At 37.4% G+C, this 22,021-nt stretch overlaps 1 long non-coding RNA gene across 1 annotated transcript; it reads right to left on the bottom strand.

Annotated features, from left to right (window-relative positions):
• Window positions 1–541: 541 nt before the first annotated feature.
• LOC116569147 lies at window positions 542–20,000 on the bottom strand. Its single transcript, XR_004276870.1, has 3 exons — window positions 19,890–20,000; window positions 3,244–3,429; window positions 542–838 (listed from the first exon to the last, which is right to left on the bottom strand). It is a non-coding gene; the product is annotated as an uncharacterized LOC116569147 (long non-coding RNA).
• Between the last annotated feature and the right edge of the window lie 2,021 nt (window positions 20,001–22,021).

The raw sequence follows: 22,021 nt of genomic DNA, 5'->3' as shown, positions 1-22,021 counted from the left end.
GGACAGGATTTTAAATCTGGTTCATTGTCTATTCCCTGAAAACTGGATTTGTACTCTTCTCTTATATGGCATTCTATTCCCACCAAGCCCAATGGGTCAGCTCATTCATATGGACATTAACTAATGCCTCAGCGAAAGACAGAGCACAGTATACTCTTCCACCTCATGGTTACTATTTTTGATTGAAATGTTGCTCATCACTGCTAGTATTTCAAGTCATTGGAAAGCTCCATGCCTGGACTTTCACACACAAAAAAAATCATAGAATTATGATTTTATATTTCAAACTGTGTCTCTAAGTTGTTACTCATAAAATATCATGTTTTCTCGGGGCGCCTGGGTGGCTCAGTGGGTTAAAGTCTCTGCTTTCAGCTCAGGTCATGATCCCAGGGTCCTGGGATCAAGCCCCGCATCGGGCTCTCTGCTCAGCAGGGAGCCTGCTTCCTCCTCCCTCTCTGCCTGCCTCTCTGCCTACTTGTGATCTGTCTGTCAAATAAACAAATAAAATATTTTTTTAAAAAATCATGTTTTCTCACTGCTTTTCTCTTCTTCTGCAATTTCTCCTGTTTTCTTAATTTTTTTTATCATTAGCATTTTTTCAAGTTGCAAGAAACCGAGCAGGGTTCCAGTTGCCACAGGCATGGGGAATTGTGCTCAGCTTACCTCTCTTAGAAGCACCAGATGCCACGCAGGAGGCACAGAACCCCACGGAGGTCCATCCCATCTTTCAGCTTGCAACAGCTTGCAACAGGGCATCTTGCTTTCCTTTCAAAATCTAACTTCATTTGCTTCCTCTAGGTGATACCTCCATTTATTCTTCTTAAGGAAAACTTTCTTTCTGTTGATGTATAACATACATACAGTTAAGCGAGCAGCTCGAGGAAATTTACAAGAAAACATGCCCAGATGACCACCATCCTTATAACAATATAGGATTAGGACTCCAGAAGCATTATTTTGTCCATCCCAGTAAACATCCTTTCAAAGGTGAGCAACCTTCTAGTCTATGAATACAGATTAATTTCTTTATAGTCAGATGGGTTGAGATATAAGCTACATACCAAAAGTTCATCCTTTTCAGGTATAACCAGAAATCAGCTTTGTCTGTTTTTGAACTTTATATAATTCAAATCATATCCTATGCAGCCTTTAGTGTGGCCTTTTTCAGTTAATGTTAGGTTTGTGAAATTCATCCATGTCATTTTGTGTAGCCATAGTCACTGGGTTTTTATTGCCGTATAATGTTCCATTTCACAAACATATGATGATTTATCTATCTATCCTATTGGTAATGGAATTGGTAGTTTCCAGATATGGGTTATTATGAGTAATACTTCTATAACCATTTTTATACATGTCTTTTTTGAAACATTGTATACATTTCAGCTAATAAATGTCAAGGACTGGAATTTCTGAACATAAACTAGGCATACATTCAGCTTTAGTAGATACAACCAAAGAATGTTCTAAAGAGGTGTTAGCAATGTATATTCTCATTGGTTGCCCCACTTTTCTACCAACACTTACATTATGATTATTGGAGCACCAGGTGATGCATGGAAGTGTTGAATCACTACACTGGACACTTGAAACTGATATAACACTGTATGTTAGCTAATTGGAATTAAAATAAAAACCTGAATAAAAGAAAGAAATCAACATGTGTAGAAGCATTAAAAAAATATTAGCCATTCAGGTGGCACCTCATTCTGGTTTTAATTTGCATTTCACTGGTAAGTACTAAAATTAGTCTTATTTGCCATTTGGGTAACTTTTCTTAAGTGCTTGCCCTTGTCTTTTGTATATTTAAAAAATTGAATTAACTGCCTTATTATTGATTTTTTTTTAAAGATTTTATTTATTTATTCGACAGAGAGAGAGATCACAAGTAGGCAGAGAGAGAGAGGAGGAAGCAGGCTCCCTTCTGAGCAGAGAGCCCGATGTGGGACTCGATCCCAGGACCCTGAGATCATGACCTGAGCCAAAGGCAGCGGCTTAACCCACTGAGCCACCCAGGCGCCCCCTGCCTTATTATTGATTTATAGCAGTTCTTTATTAATCCTTAATATAGAGCTTTTGTGTACACAAATTCATATATATATACACACAATATATGTGTGTATATGTACATATGTGTGCGTGCCTATATATGCACATATGAGTATGTGTACATATGCATATACACACATACATATTCTCAGTATGTAAGGATTTTTACAAACTAACTCCATTTGTAGCAGCAAGTCTACCACAGACAGAAGCAGAATTCCTTTTCCATTTTTCTGTTGTAGCTGTTCTGCATAATTTCTTCTCTGTAGCCTAAATATTATACTACATTTAATGTATGTATATCCTCCATTCAATGACCTCGTGACAGATTGTATTTTCCAAAGATAGCTGTTAAAATATCTCCCATTCCACATAATCTTCTTTTTTTTTTTTTTTTTTTAGAAGATTTTATTCATTATTTAAGAGAAAAAGCATGCACACAAGATGGAAGGGCGGAGGGCCAAGCAGATGCTGAGCAGAGAGCCCAATGCAGGGCTCGATCCCACGACCCTGAGATCATGACCCCAGCCAAAGGCAGCTGTTTAACTGACTGAGCCACCCAGGTGCCACTCCACATAATCTTCTTCTAATATGACTTTGCCACTCCACCCACTGAGAAACAGAATCTTTGTTTCCTCCCTTTAAACCTGTCCAGATTCCAGACTGCTATGTCATGTCCAAGGCTAAGTTAGGAAAGTGTTCACCTATTTCTCTTTGAATGTTTGCTCTTGAACTCCAGCCACTGTTCTGCAAGGAAGCCTAAACAAGCCCATGCTGAGAGGCTACCTGCAGTCCACATGATGGTGTTCTGGCTGACAACGCAGCTGAGTTCCCAGCTGACAGCAAGCATGACCACCGGCCATGAGAATGAAGATGCTTCTAGATGCTTCTAACCTCTTGCAGCTCTGTTGCTCTCAGCTTTCTTATCTTTCTATCTGGAATGGTAGGCACTGTGGAACAGAGAAAACCTACTCCTTCTGTGACTATTCAAATTCCAGACCTCATAATTCATAAGCATAATAAAATGGTTGTTTTATGACACTAAGTATTGGGATGATTTATTACATAGCAATAGCAACTGAAAAAAAAAAAAACCTTCTCTAATGCTTTGCACTTAAAAGTAGTCAAGGAGAATCTATATAGTATGACTAATATTTAGATACAAGTTAATTTTCTTTCTGTATTTCCACTTACTCTTCTCTCTCATTCCTCCGCATGACGGGTTTCTTAGAGCAGATGCTTAACAGCAATGTCTGTTCTCCATCCAGTCAGTTATGGTCAGTGGAGTATTATCTCAGAAACCGTTGTTCTCAGAAGAGAGCTGTGGGAATGCCTTGTGACAATTAAACCTTCATGAACTGTCTATCACAAAACACGCACCTGTATTTATTAAAACATAAAAGTTTGTTAGATAATTTGAAAATAAAATTCAAAATTGGAGGTTAGAGGTAGACTAACTCTTGGCACTAGTAGACCCCGACATGTAGGTCAATGGCAGACTACCAGTTATAACAAATAGAGCCCAAATGTATACCGGTACAAACACAATGGACATTTACTGCAGGCTCATGTAACTATTTTGGTGAGTAAATAGGTCAAAGCATGGTTCCCTTCCATGCAGTCATTCAGGGGCCTAGACTGTTAGAGGCCCAAAAGTTTTCAACACGTCTTTCAAACTGGAAGTCAAGACTGTGGGGAATGACGTGAAGGGAGGATTTTATGGGCCAGATATGGGTCTGAAAGCAGCACACACTACTTCTGGTTGCATTCTACTGGTTAGAACTCAATATTATGAACTTACTTAACTGCAAGGGAAAACTGTAGCATAGTTATATACCCAGGAAAAAGCAAAGAACCTGGACTTTGGTGAGGAGCCAAAAATCTCTGTCTCAAACACAAATAATGCATTAAAATTAAACTTGGTATATTTATTAATAGTGATGATTTAGGAAACAAGAATAGAATCAAGTGCTACACAGCAACTATTCTGTTGTTTTCCTTCTTATATTTGCTCTATGACAACATTGGCAAAAGTCTGGACTGATTCCACTCCTAACTACACCCTTTCCAGGATGTGAAACTGAGAACATTTCTTTAATCAGAGTCTCTCATAGCATAGGAAGATAATTCAAAATGTGATCACAATAAAGAAAGGCATAGGTACTCAACTTGAATGGTCATTCTCTGGTTGACTAGTTAGCTAAGGGATTATACCGACATGACATTTTATCTCTTTCTCCACTGCATTTTTTTTTTGTGTGTGGATTGGGGGGGAAAAAACCCTCTATATATTTCTCTTCTGTCCTTGTGCTATATTCAAACCCTTCATCACTGAGATGATTTGAGTTGAATGATATGTATGACCACAAATCAGCACAAGGCATATCTGTATTGGCTGGAAAAAAAAGTGCAGAAATTTCTAAATACTGATTCATGGCAAAGTAAAACAATCTGGTGACATTTTTAAAGTTAGATGTTTTCTGTTTTTTTTTTTTATGAAAATGCTTATAGAAATATAATAATATATAAATATACATATTATATAGATAGATAGATAGATAGATATAAGTAATGGCAAACCATATGCATTTAAACCATATAAATGTGCATTTAAAAGCATAACCTAAATACACAAACAAGAATTTACAGATGTATGATATACTCCCAAAGTTTTTTTTTTTTTTTTAAAGATTTTATTTATTTATTTGTCAGAGAGAGAGCGCGAGTGAAAGCTAGCACAGGCAGACAGAGTGGAAAGCAGAGTCAGAGGGAGAAGCAGGCTCCCTGCGGAGCAAGGAGCCCGATGTGGGACTCGATCCCAGGACACTGGGATCATGACCTGAGCCAAAGGCAGCTGCTTAACCAACTGAGCCACCCAGGCTTCCCAACTCCTAAAGTTTTAAAATAATATCCTATAAAAACCAAAATTTGAAAACTAGTGGCATCTAAAAAGCAAATTACCAAAAGGGCTCACCCTGGGCATGTTCAAGCCTTTGCCTCATTTTTAATATCATGTACTTAACCTTCCATGGAGTTTAATTACTCAGTAATTTGGAATCCAAATTTTATTGTTTTACTTATTTTTATTTTTACGTTTTTTAAAGATTTTATATATTTGAGAGAGAGAGAGAGACAGAGAGTCAGAGAGTGCACATGCAGGGGGAGGGGCAGAGGAAAAAGGAAAGAGAATCTCAAGCAGACTCAACACTGAGCACGGAGCCTGACATGGGGCTCTATCCAAGACCCTAAGATCGAGAGTTGGATGCTTGACTGACTGAGCCACCCAGGTGCCCTTGGAATTCAATTTTTAAAACTTTTAACCAGAACATCACTGACAGGAAAAATACCACGTTCACATCTCTTTAGTAACATCGTTTCATTCTGTTGTAAGAAATACTGATGTTTAACAAAAGTAATGCCAAGTTACGTTGCTGATTCAATTTTATTCAAATTTATTGTGGTTATTGGGTTTTGGGGGTAAAGAAAAAGGAAAGATATACACTGTATTACTTGCTGCAACTCTGAAATTTAAGTAGAATTTTTAAAAATAAAAATCTCTAGTTTTCAAATACTCTGTATATAGTATTTATCTTGAATGGAATTATCTCTTTAATTGATGTCAAGGACAACTATTAAAGTTAGAAATATTAGAAGATTCTCTTGGTTTGAGAATGTTTAAAGCGCCTTTTTTCCTTTGAGCAAAGTAACTGCGTGTTGAATAAAAATCACATTTTGAATGTCTGAATGATGCTGAATTCTTTGCAGCTGAGTTCAAATCTGAAACCACCACACAAATTACCTTTGGTTTTAAAGTTAGCTAAATTCAGAGCTCCTGATGCATATTTTAATAATACAATGTTGTGACCTTAACGAGGACTGCATTTGTCTTTAAGTCCACACGATAGTGAAAGCTTAATATTTAAAAAAAAAAAAAAAAAAAAAACTTTTGTCTAGCAAAAGTGATTTGAAGATGTTTTGCTCCATGCATGTGAACTCAGCAGGTGATTCTTGCCTATCTTTGATGTCAAACAGCACAAAACTTCAGTGAGTAGTGGCTTCAGAAATGCAACAGACATAGCTGAGTCTTCATATGAAGCTCATGCTTGAACTACATCAGAAGAACTGACATCTATTATGGTGAGCAAAGACAAGTGTTTGAAAAGAGATTCAAACGGAAGTGTCAGAATTTACAGTGCATAGTTTTATATAAGTTGATTTTAACCAAGCATAGCTCTATGAACTCTGCAGGATAGAAAAGAAATTTCAAAAGGCAGAGAAATTGTTGTCATCTAAGGGCATGGAATGTTTTAATAGCTTAAGGAAGAACATTTCTGTAAGGTTATGTGGTGATCCATTTACTTTGACTGAGTAATAAGGCTTGTCATTGTGATAGTGCAGTTTTTAACCCTTAGAACAATGGAAATGTACGTGAGCCAGGAGCAGGAAGGGCCACTTAAAAACTCAGAAGAAACTTGTGGTCCATTTTAAAGTTTCAATGTCTAGTCAGAAAGACTTACTAAAAATTTTCTGAATATCATCAAGCCATGAAAGAGAATACAAACAAGAAGCAACAAACAAAAACCCCTTTTAGACCTAGTGGGCTACATATTGGCCTTAAAAGAAAGAAGGCAGAGGTAATTCCGTGGTGTTTCTACATTAGTACTTTTCAAAAGAAAACAAACATTAGACGTTTGTTCTGTTTCTTCATGGGTGCTTACTTGTACTCCCGACAACACGCTGGCTTTGCACACATTATTATTATTATTTTGTTAAGTCTATGTTTGTGTTTGTGAGTGTTAAGTGTGCCTTGTAAGTTGCAGGGAGGGAGTGGGATAAATGTTTGAGATCACAACTGGAGAAAAGCTTCTTTGAAATTGTGTCCTAAGGGCTTAATCACAGCAGTCCTCTGAAACTCTCCCTAAGGGGTCTAGTGTCACAAACTAACTTAATTGTTTTCTGAGCAGTGCTTCCCCACACCGCACCCAAACAGACTCAAACAAGAGCAAAACTCCTTCGCAAAAGCACAAAACCACAATTCCTGTGCAGCAATTTCCAGCTTGTAATCAACATTTAGCAGTGTGAGATCTACCTCTTCTTAACCTACAATTAGCACAATTAATGCACCACATGTCAAACCACTTGTTTAGTTATTATATTCTAATGTTTGCTTTTAACAACAAATTTCCCTCCCTAGATTAGCTGCTAATGCTTCCTCCAAGGACAAACAATCTGGCTAGTCAAATTCAAATTTGTCACTCCCTTGAGCACCACATCTCAGTTCTCTTAGATTTAATTACTGAATTTATTACATTGCATTTAAGCAAATACTTTCTCCCTTCTAAAATAGTCTAGACCTTTGGAAGGGAAAGAGTAGTAGATGCCACATGTGCTGGGCCAGGCAGACTATGGACATACCACGGAGCCCATAGCCCTTTCTTTCATATTATTATAAGATTTAGTTAATGCAAATTAAGCAACTAGAAAGTACGTTTAACGAAAGTTCATTACACATACGCTTTCTCCAAATCATGGGCGTTAGTGCTGTGGGGAACAACAACAACAACAACAACAACAAAAATGGTATACTAATAACAAAATAACCACCATTCATTGAACCGTAACTGAATTAACTGCTAGCCTGTTAATATTTGTGTATTTCCTCCATAGCACTTATGAAATACAGAGCAATTATGTTTGTTTCTTTACTTATTTAATGTCTCCCTTCTCTCATTTATGAACTCCCAGGAAGTGTGGGACCTTACAAGGTCCTTACTGCTCTATCTCTAATACCTAGCAGAATGCCTGTTCCATAATGGCTGGGTGGTCCAAACATTTTGTAGAATAAATTAACAAATGTGCCCAGTGCTTTCTATGCATTATTTCATTTAACTTTCACAATTATTATTATTGCGGTTTTATAGATGTGGACGTGGAGACTTAGATGAGTTAAGTAGGATTGTTGGAAGTATAAACCAAACACAGGTCTGCTAACTCCAGTGCCCAAGATGGCAACCATTTCCCAGTGTTGCCGATCCCGCAAATACTAGGTTTCTGTTGCTGGAAGATGATATGTAATGAATAATGCCAGGAATTATAATCAGAGAGTAAGAGATGTACATAAATAAATCACAGAAGAGAGACCACAAATGGCAATAATAGGAGGACAAATACCAATCTGTGAATGAAGTGAAGGTTAATTTTAACTAAAAGATGAGAATCTAGGTAAGTTTCCTGGAAAGGCATAATTGATTTCATATATTTTGTTTTGTAGTTTAAAATCATCCATTTGGTTCTTTTAAAATAATTCTTTATAATTTAATTCATTGGCAGACATATTTTTCTTCATGTTCTCAAATAGCATTACAATAGCTGACTTAAAAATCTGGCCTGCCAATTTCAACATGTAAATGGTCTCAAGCTCAGTCTTTGTGGATTTCTTTTCTTTTGAGAAGGGGCCATATTTTCCTGTTCTTCCTATCTGAGCAATTCTGTATTATATTCTGGACACTGTGCAGGTTGTTTTGAAGACAAAATTTGATGATACTCCCCTGAAAAGTACTGACATATTTTTGTCTGTTTTTGCACACAGTTAACCTGGTTGCATTCAAACAGCAGACTCAGACTCTTGGCAGCCGCTCACGGTTCCTTTCCTCAGACTCAGCTTCCTCATCCCGCCCAGTAAATGAGCTGTTTGTGGCTTAGTCAAAGACTAGAGCAGAGTCAACACAGAGAATTTGGAGTTCCTATTCTCTGGCTCTCTTCTTTCTGGGTTCCTTCTTTCTTTTGAGTGGCCGTGGTTTCCCTGAATTCTCTATCCTGGTTCTTCAAACCATACAGACTGTAGGTCTTCTCTCAGAATTTTGACACCTACCAATTTTGGTTCAGACTGTAGCCTCTTCTTTGGCTGGAACCTATAAAAATAAAAACTCACCAGGTGCTATTTCCTTTCACCAAGTGTCAATCTCAGAGTCTTCCTGCTTTTGGTTTTTGGTGTACATATTTGTTGACAGTGAAGAGCTCATATCTACAGGAGGGTTGGTTTGAAAGCTCACTTGGCCTTCAGTGGATGCAGAGCCTCTTGGAATAGTAAGATTTAAATGACCTTGATGACCCTGACAAAAATCGGGCTGCGGACGGGGTGCCTCAGAGGACTTCTCTACCAAAGGCATTCTTTGTACAATGGTGGTGAGAACAGTCAAGACATGTTGAGTTTGCAGCACTGGAAACAGCCATTGTGAGAACTTGGTTCTTTAAGTGGCTGTGAGAGAGAATGTGAGGATACCTGACAGGTAAGTCAGTTCGATGGGAAAGGGAGGATGAGAAATTACTTTGCGGATGCCAGGTAAACTTTTGGTAATGGGGAGCTCTTAAAGGTTCTAGAGAGACAATCCTATGTATCTGGGAGACTCAGTGCAGGGGATGGCTACCGTGGAGCAGATGAACATGGCGGTGTTGGCTCTGTAGTCAAGGAAAGCCGCCAGGAAGTTACTGCAGGAACCTAGAGAAAAGGCCCAAGTTGAGGCAGTTGCGGCATATATCCATCTGAACTGAGCAAATATAATTAAAGTTTGGAATATCTTTCCATACATATGCTCTCAAATAGTGAAAGAGACATCTAAAATGAAATCTTGTCAACATGGGAATCTACTGGTAAGAATATTTTGATTGATACTAAAGTGGTTATAAAACATTTATGAATCATGATTTCAACTTGTAACTGAAAAACACTAAACTCCTATGCAAATTTAAACATTAAATGTACTTAATTGTCAATTAATGGAGTGAGAGTGTGAAGAAACTGACATTTATAAATTGCTTACTACTTGCCAGGCACATTACCAACTTCAGTACCTACTGGATCACCTGAGAAATAGTTATTTCTTTTTCCATTTTACAGATGTGGAAATTGAGAAGCATAATAATTAAGAGTAACTCTTCCAGGGTCACACAGTGAGTAAGTAGACGATATTATGTTATTTAAGCCCAGGTCTACCTGATTCTAGTGTTTATTCTATTTTTAGCACAATTCTACTTTTTAAAGCAAATGGTGAAGTAGCTAACAAGCTCTAACTCATGTTTTGGGCAACAACTTCCAGATTTTTTCTTCTTCAGTGTCCTCTGACAAATTACAAAGGTATTATTTCAACAATAGTTATAAATTCCTTGACAGCACAACACAAAGAGATGGTTCTTAGTAACAGTTGTTCAAGCCTTCTTTTTCCCCATGGAAGAAAATTATTAGAATGAGTTCCTAATGGACTAAAATGTGAAGGGACAAACATCTTGATTGACATTAAAAAAAAAAAAAAACAATAACATTTAAAAAGTGATCTTTATCCAGATAACTTACTTGTTTTGATTTTTTTTTTCTTTCTTTATGAGTTAACACAGGGACAACAAAGGCTCCCCTGGGGAAAAGATAGCAAATTTTTTAGGATAAGATTTTTGTTTTTGTTTTTGCTTTTTGATAATGACCTTTAAAAAAAAATAGTACAGTTGACACATCATGTTACATTTAGGTGTACTACTTAATGATCTGACAAGTTTACACATTATGCTATGTTCACCACAAGAATAGCTTCCATCTGTCCCATTCCATCACCAGTAGAGTATCACCATTACAGTATCATCTGCTTTTCATTCCCATGACTTACTCATTCCACAACTGGAGGCCTATATCTCCCTCTCCCCTTCACCCATTCTGCTCAACCTCCTACCCCCTCAATGGCAACCGTCAGTTTGTTCTTTGTATTTACAGTTCTGATTCTGCTTTTTGTTCATTTATTCTTTTTTTTAAATTTCATTCATGAGTGGAGTCATATTTGTCAATCTCCATCTGATTTATTTCACTTAGCCTAAAGCCCTCTTGTGCCATCCATGTTGTCTCCAATTGGCATGATCTCATCAGACAAGTGTTTCGAGTTCTTGAGGGCAAGTGTTTTTAAGGTTATCTTTCCATACCGAGAAAGCACAAGGTAAGAGAAATCACTTAGTTCTTCATAAAGCCTTCAGATACTACATGTCTCTGAATGATCCTTAAAGACATATCCCCAATTTAACCATATGCTCCCGTGCAATGATTTCAATATTTGGTTGCTGACATTTTTTGTACCTGACACTCTCCCAGGCAACTGGATGTATTAAGGTGGGTGGGAGGCAGGAGACATAGACAGCACTATGATTTTTCTACAACAGAAGACACCAGGAGCATGGGGAAGAAATGTCACTATGTCTTAGAAAGTCCTGACTAAAGAAGGTGGCTTTGATTATTATTAACTACTTTCCAAGTTTTGGGTTGCTCTATATTATTTTTTAGTGAAACTCTGCTAGAGACTAAAACTGGAAACTCTGGCCATTTTCTTATGGCGATTTATTACAATTATCTGTATTATTTGGGAAAGGAATCACATGAACTAATTCAGATTTTTAGTTAGTTAATACTAGCAGCACACATAATCCATGAAACAATGAGTCCCAGGAAAATCAGGTCATGGTGGAGCTGAGGAGGTTAGGTGGATGTAAAACAGCATACTATAAAGAGCTAGCTGAGGAAACACTTGTGAAGGTCACTTTGATGTGGATCCTGGGCACTTGAGAAGATAGAATCATTGATAGAGGAAAGACTGGTCAAGAACTGAGCATAACTTCTAGCTCATGGCTGGGATTTCTGTCTTTATCCCCAAATGATCTTACTTACCTGTAAGCAATTCTGTGGGCTATTCTGTTTTACAAATTAAGCTCTACAGATTAACCACAGACGGGGCTCAAATTTAAGAAAAATGCTGGAGATTTCACACTCATGATTATAAATATAAATATAAATATGCCATCTTCACAGTTTTAGAAAGATTCCTCTAGGCTCCTGGGAGTAATAGCATGTCAGTGTTCAGTTTCCACAAGAGTTAGGTAAGTAACTTTGTGAAGGTGGCTCTCTGAGTTTATGGAAAATAGTAATATATATTGACTCAAGCACACTAGGTATTTTGTTTTTTAACTTGGCTTTTTCTTTTAAGAAGAGAAAGTGAAAATTTACTTATAGCCATTTTTTGGTTCTCTTTTAAAGAAATAACTATATAATTTGAGCATACTACATTCGTAAAGAAATATTTGGGGCTATTATGATATTAAGCTCATCTTGAAACTTGAGAGTTTTCTCCTTCCAGCTTAAATGGGTGCTTAACACTTGGATCGACAAATGCTCTTCTCTAGTTGTGCTCCTGCAAGACATTGCATTACACGTTGCATTATAATGCGACGCGACAATACCAGCCACCTTCACCAACTTAATGAGGACCTACCTCGTGCCTGGCCCATAAGAGAGTCATAAGATAGATGAACCAATTTAATGCTCATAAGAAAGCTTTACTCTCTCCTTTCTTTCATTGTTGAGGAAACCTATGTTCGGGGAAGTTAGATGAACTGTCTAAAGTCATACAGCAGGAAGGAGACCTATGTATCTGTCTTCCTAATTCTTAGATTCCCTTCCTAAAGTATCAATAACGGAGACCATTCAAACTGACTGGTCACCAGAGTACTCAGGGGTTCCAGACGGGAGTACGGAAAGCATGTGACAACTCACATGATCTCCAGGATGAATCTGTTGAGAGGTACCCCTATTCCATGCAGAGTATATAAGAAGAGGTCATGTGAGCCAGTCTCTGTGGGGCTTTCATAGAAAAAATAAAAATCAGACTTCTTTGTCCGGTGATGCAAATAAAGCTTACTTTCCTGGAAATAGATTTTGTGAACAGTTTAATATAGTGTTTTTTTTTTTTTTCCAGAAATTGGATTGGATATACTCAATACCTGTGATTTCTTTTTACTTATTTATTTATTTATTTATTTATTTGACAGACAGAAATCACAAGTAGGCAGAGAGGCAGGCATAGAGAGGAGGAAGCAGGCTCCCTGCTGAGCAGAGAGCCCAATGCGGGCTCAATCCTAGGACCCTGGGATCATGACCTGAGCCAAAGGCAGAGGCTTTAACCCACTGAGCCACCCAGGTGCCCCTGTGATTTCTTACTCTCTGAAAACACCATATACATTGGAACTTGTCTATCTAAGCAATTCAATAAAACTGGTTAGAGAACTTGCTTCCTTCAAAGGAAAGAAGAAACAAATTATTTGGATGCTAGCAAGCACTACATTTATATAGATCTATAAAACTGATGATAATATTTACTAAATAGTCCAATATAAAAGCTAAAGATATTTTGACCAAATGCCTGATAACTTTATTATAAAGGAAACATATATTCAATACAAGCTAATATACTCCTTCCAAAATTTTATGAAGTGATGACTAAAAAACATTCTCAATTTGTAACTGTTTGAAAACCTCATTTAGTCATAGAACCCCTCCTTTCTCCCAAAACAGATACCTGCTATATACAGCAGATATCTAATATATAAAACATACACAAATGGAGCCTCTGAAATGTGAAATGGCAAATGTCTTTAGGCGAATCTGAGACACTGATGCAAAACCTTGAGATAGAACAAATGAAAAATTTTAAAAAATTTATTTTTTTCATTATTTTAGAGAGAGAGAGAGAGAGAGTACACACACACATGCATGGGTGGGGGGCAGAGGGAGAGGGAGACAGAATCTCAAGCAGACTCCCCCCTGAGCCCAGGACTCCATCCCAGAACCCTGAGATCATGACCTGAGCTGATATCAAGAGTCAGATGTTTAGCCACCCAGACACCCCATAGGAGGAAGTTTTAAACAAATAAGTCTTTTTATTAATAACAGCAAGAAGATGAGTTTTTTTAAAAGACAAAACAAAACAAAATACAACCAAGAAAGGTCAAGATAAAAGCAAAATTTACTTGCTAATGGATTAAAACTTATTTTTAATTATAACTTTAAAATTTCCAACAGCGGCTTAACATAATTTTTAAATTTATGCTTGTGCAGTAAGGACAGGCTTAATTTAATTAGGCTGTCTTAGCACTACACTTAGATCTGCCCACAACAGTAGATAATATTCTTATATATAAAGAGAATCTGTGTGATGCATTTGGTACCCAACCAAGTGGAAAAGGACCTTGATTTAAAAACTTGGAAGCCAAATGTGTTCTCTATCAAAATTAGAAGCTACGGTTCTGATATATTATTGGGTCATTTCACCAGCAGTGGACCACAGACACAAGCTTTATTAAAAAATAGTGGCATGTTTTAAATGTCCATTAATATATGTTTAATTATAATGGAATGTCCATAAAAGTCCATGTGACATCTACGCAAAGATCAAAACAATCAATTTTAATCAGCATTAACTTAATGGATACAGAGAGAATTAGAAAGAAAGGGATGTCCCAAAGGAAATAAATAATACATAGGGAAAGCTTGAATATAAGTAATAATAGTGGGTTTATTGTTAAAGGAACTAAGAAAATTCTGATTTCATATAGATATGACTGAATTAATAACTCTTCTCAGTGTATATTCTTAACAGTTGCCAAAAATTCCAATTCACTGAAGTACATGAAAAGAGAATGTACATTCATTCACTTGTTTATTCATTAACCTAGCAAATATTTACTCAACATTTGTTAGGTAGCAGACATAATAGTAAAATACGCCACCTAGCCACAAGTTGCTCATAGACAGATCAGAGAGGAATATAATTGCATAAATATAATTCAGTGTAAATAGGAACTATTATAATAAGAGTTATGTACACAAAGAAGAGAAGAGTCAGAGAAAATCCTTAATGGGTGCCCTCAAGAATGTGTGGTAATTTATAGGTATAAAAGAAGAAGATTACTCCAGAAAGGAAGGGGACTGTGTGCAGCGTCTTGGGGTATGGAAGAACAGAGGGTCCTCAGGGAACTCTGCATTGTCTATATTAAATGAAGAGTAAGGTTTGGGTGGACACTGCAGGGGACGAGGTTAGCTGGAGGCAAAAAGCAGAAGTTTTTAAAGCTGAGATGAGAAATTTGGACTTCCAGACCCTGGGAAGAACAGAAGAGTTCAAAGAAGGTAACATTAATATCTTTTACCTTTTTCTAAGACCATGATGTTTACATAGGAAGTAAATATCAGAGAGGTTCAGATACAAAGACAGAGAACCCCTTATAGAAAGGTAAAAAAAAAAAAACCCAGAGGATGAGATCATCATATCCCTCCCCCACCCCCCCACCCCCCCGCCCCGCCAAGACAGCTGCAGGGGAGCACCAGTCAAGGGTGGAATTGACAGAGTAAACACTGACTTGAGGCTGGGCTGTGGCGGGGAGGGACTTGAAGGGGGTGGACTGTCCAATGACTCCCATGATTTTTACTTGGTAACTTGTTAGATCACGGTATCTTTGACTCAAATAACAAATACAAGGAAATAAAGGTCCGGGAGGGAATAATGAGTTCAGTGCTGTACCTGTTGAAACTGATGTGCCTCCAAGTTATACATGAAAAGATCTCAGACATCAGTTGCATATACAGAAAGGTAAGGCTCAGAAGAAAAGGGCAGTATCAGAGTTTTTGCATTAATCAAATTATGTCCATGGTTTGAAATGTTTGATCAGTATACATATCTATCTGTTAGGCTGTAGTGTTTCGGATGTGTAAATTATGCCACCATGGACAAAGTTGAAAGGAGCACCTGTGGCAAGTTTCAGAGCAGAGAGCTACAAATGTGGCAATCAGAAGTTTGAGGCAAAATACACCTGAGCTCAGTGGGCAGGGACAAATGGTTCTTTAGCTCAGTGTTCTCAGAGAAGCCAACCTAACATGTCTGAAAAAATAAAAAAATATATCAAATCAGAGATTAGCCATTATCATTCACATACCTGTTCCTTTATTCTCACTGTCTGGGTACTATCTCAGATGCTAGGAAAATCGCAACAAACAAGGTGGAGAAAGTCCCAGGCTTCATGGAGCTTAGAGTGGTCAAAACTCACCATGAACACACAGAAATAAATAGCATAATTTAATTCCAGAGAGTAATCCACATAATGAAGAAAAAGAAGGCAGGAGGAAGAAACAGTGTGAAAAGTGACATTTAAAAAGGGGTGGACAGAGACGAATTCTTCGTGGAAGGGAAGGGAACAGGGAGTCACGGAAAACCCTATGAGTGTCATTATATTTACACAAAATGCATTTTGTTCTCCAAGGAATCCCAGCAGAGGACACAAAAGATGAGACATAGTGCTGATGTCTATCTCTGACCCTTGTCTTAGCTTCGTCATGTTTCTCTATATGTGAAAAAGATGCGGGGTAGAATCCATGAAGTTTGGGAGGGAGGGAACTAAGGTATTGTATTTCGGGAAACAGCCTGACGAATAATTTTTAAACTAGTCTTCACTTCAGAATGAAGAAACATTTTGTTCGCTTAATGTATTTTTTGTAAAAAAAAAAAAAAAAAAATACACACACACACACACAGAGACACATACATTCATTTGAAGGCCAGTGAGCTCCTTGCTGTAGCTCAGACCAGAGGAGTCTTATGGAAATAAGTTTTACACTCAAGAAAATTGGAGTTTACTCAGGAAATACCGCTAGCGTCTTAATGAAAGTGCCATGCGTGCCCCTTCTGAAATTTAACACATGGAATGAACCTTTTCACATCTGTAGCAAATGCAGACTTTGCTGCCTTAAGGGCTTGGCATTTTCAGATAAAAAAGAATCAATGTCATTATACAGTATCTCTCTAGAGCATCGTAATTATTCTGCATGCATACAATATTTATTTAAAACTTAAAATTAAACTTCAAGAGGTGGTCATTTGAAAGCTGGCAGTCAGTGAACGGATCCTGTATTCATGAAAAAGAGAATATTTCTTCTAAAAGTTGAGAAATAGATCAAAACGGTCTTTCCAGTAACTGGCACTTTAGTCATATAGATGCTTTTTATGTGTCAGATTTATTAATCAAGAAGGTCCATGGGAACGAGAGAAGGAAATCTGGAGGATGTGACTGTCGGGTTTTGATATGTCAGGTATAATTTTGTAGCTGTGATTTTTGGATTGCAGTACACACGCAGCATTGTACTGATGTTTGTGTATCTCTTTATCCCCATCATTTGCGATGACTGGAAAAGAAGATAAGGCGGAGATGTTTTGATACAGGATTGAAACTTGAAACTACAGTCCTTCAATTTGAACAGTATTCCTGTTTCATCTTTCTTTTCATGTTACCTTTTTAACTTTTGCCACTGATGTAAAAGGAAAAAAAAAAAAAAAGAAAATTTGAAAAGATGCCAGGTGTTGGTTCTTATCTGGGTGAAGGATCACAGAAGTACAGGATAAAATACAGTTTGTAGTTTGTCCCAGCAGCAGACTTATGAAGATCAAACACTTGTCAACAACAACTGTTTGTCTTCCTCTGGCCGTCACAGAATTATTAAGACGGTGACAGCTCTTCATAGTTGGTACGTTTGGCCAAGATTGTAGTGTCTAATGTTCCAATTAGTTGAACAGGATGCATTCTGCTGTGATGAATACAGTCTTCCTTAATTGCTTTTGGCTGCTTCCTGAAATAAAAGGGGCTTGTTGTGTTACAAATGCGCTGGTCACTGTGAAATTTGGAATGGTATGCTCCCTTTTAAGTCGTCAAAAATAACACGGAACAGGTATCTCCAAAAGCTGAGGTAGAGCAGTTTATTTTTATGATGTTTGAACTGAGAAGGCAACAAAACTGTCCGCAAAGTAAAAGAACCACGCCAAACTTTTCTTTGGTTATTATTTTATTCTGCCTGCCAAATCACCGGTTTGATGTTTTTCTCTATTGGATATCACGAATATGCCAAATGCATGTGTGTTACTTCTGTTTTATACTGTATCATGCAATTCTTGGTGAAAATTCTTATTTGCCATAAAATCTGACTGTTTTTACACAGACTTACTATTTTTTTTTTCTTTTTGACTCCTGCGGACATCAGTCCATACCAAATGTCTAACAGTCTTTGTCCGTATTTGACTCAGATTATTTCTGGGAAGTTTATCTTCCTGAAGTCTAGAGCCAACAGTGCCTTTCAGCATTTGTAGGAATGGTGTTTTGCAGCCATTCTTTTTGTTGTTTTTAGGATTATTTATTTATTTATTAGAGAGAGAGAGAAAGAGTACAAGCAGGCAGGGGAAGGAAGAGGGGGGGATGGGGGGTGGGGGGTGGAGTCAGAGGTAAAGGGAGGAGAGCCGACTCTGGCTGAGCAAGGAGCCTGACATGAAACTTGATCCCAGGACCCTGAGATCACGACCTGAGACAAAAGCAGACACTTCACTGACTGAGCTACCCCCCAGATATCCCCTTTGCAGCAATTCCTGAAGCCCCTTTCAGGTTAGCCTCTCTTAGCCTTAATTGCTCTCAGTGGCTACAGGAGGTCCTAGAGAGCCTGAGGGGCTGGTAGAAATTTTGTTACCATGTGGGGAAAGAGAAACAGTTATCAAAAACGAGGAAGGAAATTTGAACAAGAAAGCCTTGAGTAGAGATTAGAAGCCCTAAAATATAAAGACAGAAAGTTTTAGATGAAAAATATACTCCTCTAATACCTTCAGGGATTTTATGTGTGGTTTTAATTCTTACAGTGAAATTTGTACCTCCTGTATGCCAAACAAAATCACTGGAGAAAACCAAGCTGAACAATAAAATTATGTGCATATAAATAAAATGACATCGTATTTATAAAGAGCACTTTAGAAATAGTGGCCTAATCTATGCACCTATTGTAACTGCAAATAAGTCTGAATTTGCCCGAAGGGTTCACTCCCAGATATTAAAAAAACAAAAACAAACAAACAAACAAAAAACCAACAAAAAAACCCACAAAACAACCAGTCCAAAGATCAAGGTCACCACTATACTACTTAACCTGAGCAGTTTGACTGATGTGGAGAAAACTCAGCACAATCTTCTCAACCTCTTTCTTCCAATTAGTATTAATGAGTATGTGTTCAACTTTCTGAAATACATGAATATAGGGCTAAAAAGGCTTATGTCACAATCCAACAGTCCTTACTACAGCCCTTAGTTTCTCTGCTCTATAAAGACAACCACTTTCAATGCTATTAACATGTTTCTCCTTGGTATGGTACTTCTACGGTATTCATAGAGATGTGTCATGTATATGTCCATAAGTGTCATTTATATCCTATGTATCCTATATATGACATATATATTCTGGGATTCATAGATATATATCCCCATATATCACATGTATATCCATTTCTTAATTTAACAATTATAGAAATAATATATTGGCTTTTTGTTCTGGAAGTATAGAATTTACCTCTCTTATGCTTCCCATGACTTGCTCTCCCCAGTCTCTAGATAGAGTTAAATTATAATTTTCTGGTTAAGGTAATAGTGTTTATATAAATATAAACTATTTATTGTTATGTAAATAGTTTTCACTCTGGGATAACAATTCTTTCCTAATAAAGCTTTTCTCCCCCTGAAATTAATATTCTCTCATTATTTCCTTGTTTGTTTTTCTCTATTTTTTATTTATATTTCCTATGAAGTAGTTTTCAAAATAAACCTATTAAAATAAATACCCCAAAATATGTCAAAGGGCTATTAACACCCTTTTTTTCTTTTGGAGAGAGTAAGAGAGTGAGCAAGAGAGCACAAACAGGGGGAATGGCAGGCAGAGGGAACAGCAGGCTCACTGCTGAACAAGGAGCCCACTGTGGGACTTGATCCCAGGACCCCAGGAGCAGGACCCCTGAGCTGAAGGCAGATGCTCAACTAACTGAGCCACCCAGCCATCCCTAACATTTTTTTTTTTTTAATGTTGAAACACAGTTTTAAGCAGTTTCCCCATCCCCACACCAGTTCTCTGTCTCTTGCTCTATTGGATATTCTTTCTAGGTGTGGAGAGCCGACATAGTGGTCCTTACCTCTGAAAGTCTCCAGTTCTTGAAACCTGGATTCCTGGATCTTCATTAGTGGTGCTTTTTTTTTTCTTCTTCTTCTTCTTCTCTTGTATTTTTAAAGCAAACCTTCTAGTATCTTCCTAAAAAAGAGTGCACAGGAAACACATTTATTTAATTTAGATATTGAATATCTGGTGACTCTTTTATTCTACTGTCATACATGACTGATAACTTTAAAATCACTTTATAATGAAATTTTATAGGCACTGAACCACAGTCTTCTGGAACTCAGGGTTGCTCTTAAAAATTCGAATATAATTTCTTGCTCCTACGTATTTCTCCACAACTTGCTTCTGCTCTTTCAGGAATTCTTAGAATCTTTATCCACCCTTTTGTTTCGGAAAATTCGTAACAATCTGCTTTGGTGAGAATCCTTCTCCATTGTGCTTGGCCTTCAGTAGGCCCTTTCCATGTGGAGACGTATGACCTTCCGTTCTGTGAAATGCTTCTGAACTGATTTTTTATAATTTTGTCGCCTCTGTTTTCTTAGTTCTTTATTTCTGGATTTTGTAGCTTTTCAGTTCTCTACTTCCTCTTCTGTAGTGTTTGTCTTCTCCCCCACCCCCAACCCCCGCTGGGACACTTCCTTCCTTGACACTATCTTTTATATCTTTTGAGAATTTTCTTTTTTTCTGTAATCACATTTTAAATTCTAAGTGTTATTCTTTGCTTTCTGATTAGTCCTTATTATTATTACAACCTGTTTCTTTTAGGTACATTATCTTCTCTCATTGATCAGGATAATAATGGTCACTTACACAATGTTTTAAGTTTTCTTTTGTGCTTTATGTTGTCTCTGTTTTTTTCTATTCTATTTGTGTCACTCTGTATTTTAATATTTCCCTCAAATATTTGGTCTTTCTTGACTGTTCATTCAAATTTGGGAGTGAGACATGTTTATACATTGAAAAAGGAAAACTGGATAACATCTCTTGGTGTGTAGGAAAAATTTTGACATGGATATTTATGTGATGGGAAGTTTAAATGTCAGAGTCTATGTTTTTTTCCACCAGGGTTCTTAATTTTCTGCAGAGGAGAGTCCTGTATACCTCCTGGGGGGGTGTGGGTGGAGGGCTGTGAGGGCGCAGGACTGGTGTGGGCGCCATACAATGGGCGGCCGGGGGAAGGGAGCTGGGGTGTCTTGTCAGGCATCATGTGCATCTCCCTGGCCTCTCCCACATTATCTTTACCCTTTAAAGTGCCTGATGTGCTGGACTTTGTAACATTTCCGGTGCCTTTTTTTTCCCCCTTAGAGACTCAAGGTCTGGTCTTTGAGGAGAACGTCAATAAGGAAGAACTAGCCCGGAGGTATGTGGCAGGTGTCACCTTGTTCTCTGAACACTGATGCAAGCCCAGTTTTCATATTTCCTTGCCTGATGTTAGGCTTCAAATCTTTGGTAAGCACTTTATTAGGTAAAAGGTTTCACTTGTCTCCAAAGTTATACTTTTTTCATAAGATAATGTGAATTGCATTTTGAGGTGAAACTTTATTGAAAGCTTTATAGCTGACCAGGTGCATTAAACTAAATACTTTCCCTTCATCTACTAATTTTGTAATTTTGTTAAAGAAAGGAGGACTTTAGTGTTTTGAGTGACTTTTTCTCCCTATAAAATCCCATGCTGCTTATTGTTCTTGTTTCTATTATCCCATATAAGCTGTAGGGGTCTTTTCTTTTTCCGCCCCAGGGACCTCACATTAGACTTGCCCAATTGTAATTATCACGGCAAATCTCTTTGTTCTGACAAATAAAACTTACATGTTTTATTTTATCCCATTTTCTGGAGCTACCTAGTTCAGCCTAAATTTTCAAAATTAATCACCAGTCTTTTTGAATCTTGGGAGTGTATTTCTTTAGACCCTGTAACGTGCATAGTGTAAGACCATTTAGAGTTATATTAATTTTTTCTTAGAAATACTATTCAAGTAATCATGCAGAGAAAAAAAAAAGTGAAAATGACTATTTGTATCAACTGAGGACCTCAAGGAAAGTTGTGTTGTTAAAGCGTTGAGAAATAGGAGCTAAAAAGGAAAATTCGAGGAAAGGAACTTGGATTATTTAGCCAAGAGAAAGGTCTAACAGTATCTACAGTTCAAG

Source organism: Mustela erminea, chromosome 11, assembly GCF_009829155.1.
Source record: "Mustela erminea isolate mMusErm1 chromosome 11, mMusErm1.Pri, whole genome shotgun sequence".
Lineage (NCBI taxonomy): Eukaryota > Metazoa > Chordata > Mammalia > Carnivora > Mustelidae > Mustela > Mustela erminea.
The sequence above is the reverse complement of the archived record's forward strand: the minus strand, read 5'-3'. Positions and strand labels throughout refer to the sequence as shown.